Genomic DNA, 7,500 nt, shown 5'->3' on the forward strand with positions numbered 1-7,500 from the left:
CGGAGCGGACAGGCACTCGGGCGAACGTCATTCAAAACCGGCGCCAGGCGCCAGGTACCGCAGGCCAGCCGCTCCAGAGCTTCAGCGCTCGTACCACACAACAACAACACTTCCGCTAGTTTTGAGAGGCACGCGTGGTTCCGCACGCGGCGCACGGCCACTGCCGTACAGGTAGCGTGTTGCGCGACACGACACGACACGCACATCGAAAGACATGCAGTCTAGTCGGTAATGATCCTTCCGCAGGTTCACCTACGGAAACCTTGTTACGACTTTTACTTCCTCTAAATGATCAAGTTTGGTCATCTTTCCGGTAGCATCGGCAACGACAGAGTCGATGCCGCGTACCAGTCCGAAGACCTCACTAAATCATTCAATCGGTAGTAGCGACGGGCGGTGTGTACAAAGGGCAGGGACGTAATCAACGCGAGCTTATGACTCGCGCTTACTGGGAATTCCTCGTTCATGGGGAACAATTGCAAGCCCCAATCCCTAGCACGAAGGAGGTTCAGCGGGTTACCCCGACCTTTCGGCCTAGGAAGACACGCTGATTCCTTCAGTGTAGCGCGCGTGCGGCCCAGAACATCTAAGGGCATCACAGACCTGTTATTGCTCAATCTCGTGCGGCTAGAAGCCGCCTGTCCCTCTAAGAAGAAAAGTAATCGCTGACAGCACGAAGGATGTCACGCGACTAGTTAGCAGGCTAGAGTCTCGTTCGTTATCGGAATTAACCAGACAAATCGCTCCACCAACTAAGAACGGCCATGCACCACCACCCACCGAATCAAGAAAGAGCTATCAATCTGTCAATCCTTCCGGTGTCCGGGCCTGGTGAGGTTTCCCGTGTTGAGTCAAATTAAGTCGCAGGCTCCACTCCTGGTGGTGCCCTTCCGTCAATTCCTTTAAGTTTCAGCTTTGCAACCATACTTCCCCCGGAACCCAAAAGCTTTGGTTTCCCGGAGGCTGCCCGCCGAGTCATCGGAGGAACTGCGGCGGATCGCTGGCTGGCATCGTTTATGGTTAGAACTAGGGCGGTATCTGATCGCCTTCGAACCTCTAACTTTCGTTCTTGATTAATGAAAACATACTTGGCAAATGCTTTCGCTTCTGTTCGTCTTGCGACGATCCAAGAATTTCACCTCTAACGTCGCAATACGAATGCCCCCGCCTGTCCCTATTAATCATTACCTCGGGTTCCGAAAACCAACAAAATAGAACCGAGGTCCTATTCCATTATTCCATGCACACAGTATTCAGGCGGGCTTGCCTGCTTTAAGCACTCTAATTTGTTCAAAGTAAACGTGCCGGCCCACCGAGACACTCAACAAAGAGCACCCTGGTAGGATTTAAACGGGGTCCGCCTCGGGACGCGAAAGCACCCCTTCGGCTCGCCCCACCGGCAGGACGTCCCACGATACATGCCAGTTAAACACCGACGGGCGGTGAACCAACAGCGTGGGACACAAATCCAACTACGAGCTTTTTAACCGCAACAACTTTAATATACGCTATTGGAGCTGGAATTACCGCGGCTGCTGGCACCAGACTTGCCCTCCAATAGATACTCGTTAAAGGATTTAAAGTGTACTCATTCCGATTACGGGGCCTCGGATGAGTCCCGTATCGTTATTTTTCGTCACTACCTCCCCGTGCCGGGAGTGGGTAATTTGCGCGCCTGCTGCCTTCCTTGGATGTGGTAGCCGTTTCTCAGGCTCCCTCTCCGGAATCGAACCCTGATTCCCCGTTACCCGTTACAACCATGGTAGGCGCAGAACCTACCATCGACAGTTGATAAGGCAGACATTTGAAAGATGCGTCGCCGGTACGAGGACCGTGCGATCAGCCCAAAGTTATTCAGAGTCACCAAGGCAAACGGACCAGACAAGCCAATCCGATTGGTTTTGATCTAATAAAAGCGTCCGTTCCATCTCTGGTCGGGACTCTGTTTGCATGTATTAGCTCTAGAATTACCACAGTTATCCAAGTAACGTGGGTACGATCTAAGGAACCATAACTGATTTAATGAGCCATTCGCGGTTTCACCTTAATGCGGCTTGTACTGAGACATGCATGGCTTAATCTTTGAGACAAGCATATGACTACTGGCAGGATCAACCAGGGAGCTGCGTCAACTAGAGCTGAGCAGCCGGCCGCCCGGGAGTGTGTCCCGGGGGCCCGCGCGAACACGCAAGCGTCCGCTCAATTATTCTGCAAACAGGAGGAGGCCGAGCTCCCCTGCACGATACACCTCGAAACCCTCTCAGGTCCCGGCGGCGCGCAGCGCCGTCCTAGGTACTTGGTCGGTTTCGAGAGAGGCGCAATCGCCCGGAGTTAGGCGAGTAGACGGTTTTAGTGCGAACACCCTTGCTCCCAACTGAGCTTGCCGCTGCCGACAGAGGCCCGGGAGCGTGCTGTCGTGGCATTGCCGGCGGGAGACAACACGCGCCACCTATGGTGACCGGCAGCTCCAACGCCAGCGCCACACAAGGGCAAAGCCCCACTTGGGTGCAGAAGCGAACTCTCCCAGCACAGCGCACGCGCCAACACGTCCGCACAACTGCGATACAAACCACCTGCGAGAACCGCTGGGGCGACCGAGCAGCAGACGGCGTCGCGGCGCCGAGTGCCAGGCGGCGGCGCATCCTCAACGCACACAGTCCTCAATCAGACCAGCACACTGCAGATGTCCACCGCGCTTCGCACCGGGCTCGGCTGAACCAACTTTGGCCGCCAGGCGCCGCGTGCAGGGTGCGCCGCAGCGTAGCTGCGCCGCCTGCCGGGCCCGTCGGCTGGCGCTCCTGCCACTCGGCGCCCCCCACCAGCCGCCTGTTGCGCGTGCGCCCACGCAGCGCGCGGCCAACACGCCGGGCGGCCCCCCTTCACCGGCCGGGAACAGTCCCACCAAGCCACCGCCGCGTATCGCTTCATACCCACATGGGCCTAGTCACGCGTGTGGATGTGGCGGGTACCGCTGAAACAACCGGTTAATAGCTGTACCGATCGTCGCCATCACAGATTCACCTCCAGCGTGAACAACCGCTCAACAACGGATTTCCAGTTCATTTGCGTATCTTGGGCAGTAAACGTAGATGTCCACCTACATTTGCGAATTCAACAATTCTTGCATGCCAGGATGTCATGTGTCACGACACGCTACATCAGACCACATACACACTGCGACATGTGCAGAAGAGAACACGTGGAAGGTGGCCCGCGCACGTATGCGATGTACCTTCCGCGATCCACTGTCAACCGGCATCTGCGGCATGTCCCAGATATGGAACGCGGTCCACCAGGGTAGCACTTTGTGTGAGGCAATACGACAAAGTCGGAATACACGCGTCACTACATCAGACGGCTCACGCTGACCTGACCTGACCTGACTCACCGCACCACCACCCCCAGCGACCCAGGGTGACATACAATGCGTTCGTACGTTCCTCCCACACGCCTCTACGGCGTACCACAGTGCAACCTAGCTGTTATTGGGAGACGAGACAAGTAGCATCAAGCACAACATATGGAAATTGAGATTCGACACCGTTGGGCACAGCCAGCGTACGGTCACACGTATCACACTACTTCACTCTGTACGTAACGACCGATGATCGGTACAGCGTGTGGGTTACGCGTACGACATCAGCGGACAATGGACACAGACCATACCACGACGTACACTGAGGGCGTCGACATCTGAATGCAACTGAACAGCTGCGAGGCTCATTTAACACTCAAACGCCAGACCGACCAGCTTGAGAGGACAGAGACACAAAGAGGGGGACAGAGGGGGACAGAGGGGGGGGAGGGGGGGGGTCGGCGATATAGTCCTATTGCAGTACAATTGACAGTGGATAGCAGGAATATGTGGAAAGTAAGCAACACTCGCAAGACATCTACATGAGGATAACAACGACACCAGAGATTCCGAGCAGTGAACTATGTTAGGCAAAGGGACAACGTGGGTTAGGTTAAGGGACAACGTGGGTTAGGTTAAGGGACAACGTGGGTTAGGTTAAGGGACAACGTGGGTTAGGTTAAGGGACAACGTGGGTTAGGTTAAGGGACAACGTGGGTTAGGTTAAGGGACAACGTGGGTTAGGTTAAGGGACAACGTGGGTTAGGTTAAGGGACAACGTGGGTTAGGTTAAGGGACAACGTGGGTTAGGTTAAGGGACAACGTGGGTTAGGTTAAGGGACAACGTGGGTTAGGTTAAGGGACAACGTGGGTTAGGTTAAGGGACAACGTGGGTTAGGTTAAGGGACAACGTGGGTTAGGTTAAGGGACAACGTGGGTTAGGTTAAGGGACAACGTGGGTTAGGTTAAGGGACAACGTGGGTTAGGTTAAGGGACAACGTGGGTTAGGTTAAGGGACAACGTGGGTTAGGTTAAGGGACAACGTGGGTTAGGTTAAGGGACAACGTGGGTTAGGTTAAGGGACAACGTGGGTTAGGTTAAGGGACAACGTGGGTTAGGTTAAGGGACAACGTGGGTTAGGTTAAGGGACAACGTGGGTTAGGTTAAGGGACAACGTCGGTTAGGTTAAGGGACAACGTCGGTTAGGTTAAGGGACAACGTCGGTTAGGTTAAGGGACAACGTCGGTTAGGTTAAGGGACAACGTCGGTTAGGTTAAGGGACAACGTCGGTTAGGTTAAGGGACAACGTGGGTTAGGTTAAGGGACAACGTGGGTTAGGTTAAGGGACAACTTGAGTTAGGTTAAGGGACAACTTGAGTTAGGTTAAGGGACAAATTGAGTTAGGTTAAGGGACAAATTGAGTTAGGTTAAGGGACAAATTGAGTTAGGTTAAGGGACAAATTGAGTTAGGTTAAGGGACAAATTGAGTTAGGTTAAGGGACAAATTGAGTTAGGTTAAGGGACAAATTGAGTTAGGTTAAGGGACAAATTGAGTTAGGTTAAGGGACAAATTGAGTTAGGTTAAGGGACAACTTGAGTTAGGTTAAGGGACAACTTGAGTTAGGTTAAGGGACAACTTGAGTTAGGTTAAGGGACAACTTGAGTTAGGTTAAGGGACAACTTGAGTTAGGTTAAGGGACAACTTGAGTTAGGTTAAGGGACAACTTGAGTTAGGTTAAGGGACAACTTGAGTTAGGTTAAGGGACAACTTGAGTTAGGTTAAGGGACAACTTGAGTTAGGTTAAGGGACAACTTGAGTTAGGTTAAGGGACAACTTGAGTTAGGTTAAGGGACAACTTGAGTTAGGTTAAGGGACAACTTGAGTTAGGTTAAGGGACAACTTGAGTTAGGTTAAGGGACAACTTGAGTTAGGTTAAGGGACAACTTGAGTTAGGTTAAGGGACAACTTGAGTTAGGTTAAGGGACAACTTGAGTTAGGTTAAGGGACAACTTGAGTTAGGTTAAGGGACAACTTGAGTTAGGTTAAGGGACAACTTGAGTTAGGTTAAGGGACAACTTGAGTTAGGTTAAGGGACAACTTGAGTTAGGTTAAGGGACAACGTGGGTTAGGTTAAGGGACAAATTGAGTTAGGTTAAGGGACAACTTGAGTTAGGTTAAGGGACAACTTGAGTTAGGTTAAGGGACAACTTGAGTTAGGTTAAGGGACAACTTGAGTTAGGTTAAGGGACAACTTGAGTTAGGTTAAGGGACAACTTGAGTTAGGTTAAGGGACAACTTGAGTTAGGTTAAGGGACAACTTGAGTTAGGTTAAGGGACAACTTGAGTTAGGTTAAGGGACAACGTGGGTTAGGTTAAGGGACAAATTGAGTTAGGTTAAGGGACAACTTGAGTTAGGTTAAGGGACAACTTGAGTTAGGTTAAGGGACAACTTGAGTTAGGTTAAGGGACAACTTGAGTTAGGTTAAGGGACAACTTGAGTTAGGTTAAGGGACAACTTGAGTTAGGTTAAGGGACAACTTGAGTTAGGTTAAGGGACAACTTGAGTTAGGTTAAGGGACAACTTGAGTTAGGTTAAGGGACAACTTGAGTTAGGTTAAGGGACAACTTGAGTTAGGTTAAGGGACAACTTGAGTTAGGTTAAGGGACAACTTGAGTTAGGTTAAGGGACAACTTGAGTTAGGTTAAGGGACAACTTGAGTTAGGTTAAGGGACAAATTGAGTTAGGTTAAGGGACAAATTGAGTTAGGTTAAGGGACAAATTGAGTTAGGTTAAGGGACAAATTGAGTTAGGTTAAGGGACAAATTGAGTTAGGTTAAGGGACAAATTGAGTTAGGTTAAGGGACAAATTGAGTTAGGTTAAGGGACAAATTGAGTTAGGTTAAGGGACAAATTGAGTTAGGTTAAGGGACAAATTGAGTTAGGTTAAGGGACAAATTGAGTTAGGTTAAGGGACAAATTGAGTTAGGTTAAGGGACAACTTGAGTTAGGTTAAGGGACAACTTGAGTTAGGTTAAGGGACAACTTGAGTTAGGTTAAGGGACAACTTGAGTTAGGTTAAGGGACAACTTGAGTTAGGTTAAGGGACAAATTGAGTTAGGTTAAGGGACAAATTGAGTTAGGTTAAGGGACAAATTGAGTTAGGTTAAGGGACAAATTGAGTTAGGTTAAGGGACAAATTGAGTTAGGTTAAGGGACAAATTGAGTTAGGTTAAGGGACAAATTGAGTTAGGTTAAGGGACAAATTGAGTTAGGTTAAGGGACAAATTGAGTTAGGTTAAGGGACAAATTGAGTTAGGTTAAGGGACAAATTGAGTTAGGTTAAGGGACAAATTGAGTTAGGTTAAGGGACAAATTGAGTTAGGTTAAGGGACAAATTGAGTTAGGTTAAGGGACAAATTGAGTTAGGTTAAGGGACAAATTGAGTTAGGTTAAGCGATAATCTGGTACAGCCACAGTTAGGTTAAGCGATAATCTGGTACAGCCACAGTTAGGTTAAGCGATAATCTGGTACAGCCACAGTTAGGTTAAGCGATAATCTGGTACAGCCACAGTTAGGTTAAGCGATAATCTGGTACAGCCACAGTTAGGTTAAGCGATAAACTGGTACAGCCACAGTTAGGTTAAGCGATAAACTGGTACAGCCACAGTTAGGTTAAGCGATAAACTGGTACAGCCACAGTTAGGTTAAGCGATAAACTGGTACAGCCACAGTTAGGTTAAGCGATAAACTGGTACAGCCACAGTTAGGTTAAGCGATAAACTGGTACAGCCACAGTTAGGTTAAGCGATAAACTGGTACAGCCACAGTTAGGTTAAGCGATAAACTGGTACAGCCACAGTTAGGTTAAGCGATAAACTGGTACAGCCACAGTTAGGTTAAGCGATAAACTGGTACAGCCACAGTTAGGTTAAGCGATAAACTGGTACAGCCACAGTTAGGTTAAGCGATAATCTGGTACAGCCACAGTTAGGTTAAGCGATAATCTGGTACAGCCACAGTTAGGTTAAGCGATAAACTGGTACAGCCACAGTTAGGTTAAGCGATAAACTGGTACAGCCACAGTTAGGTTAAGCGATAATCTGGTACAGCCACAGTTAGGTTAAGCGATAATCTGGTACAGC

At 49.4% G+C, this 7,500-nt stretch overlaps 1 non-coding gene across 1 annotated transcript; it reads right to left on the bottom strand.

Annotated features, from left to right (window-relative positions):
• Positions 1 to 229: 229 nt before the first annotated feature.
• On the bottom strand, positions 230 to 2,122 carry LOC126333853 (small subunit ribosomal RNA). Its single transcript, XR_007564405.1, has one exon. It is a non-coding gene; the product is annotated as a small subunit ribosomal RNA (ribosomal RNA).
• Between the last annotated feature and the right edge of the window lie 5,378 nt (positions 2,123 to 7,500).

The sequence above is a fragment of the Schistocerca gregaria genome, unplaced genomic scaffold, assembly GCF_023897955.1.
Source record: "Schistocerca gregaria isolate iqSchGreg1 unplaced genomic scaffold, iqSchGreg1.2 ptg001646l, whole genome shotgun sequence".
Lineage (NCBI taxonomy): Eukaryota > Metazoa > Arthropoda > Insecta > Orthoptera > Acrididae > Schistocerca > Schistocerca gregaria.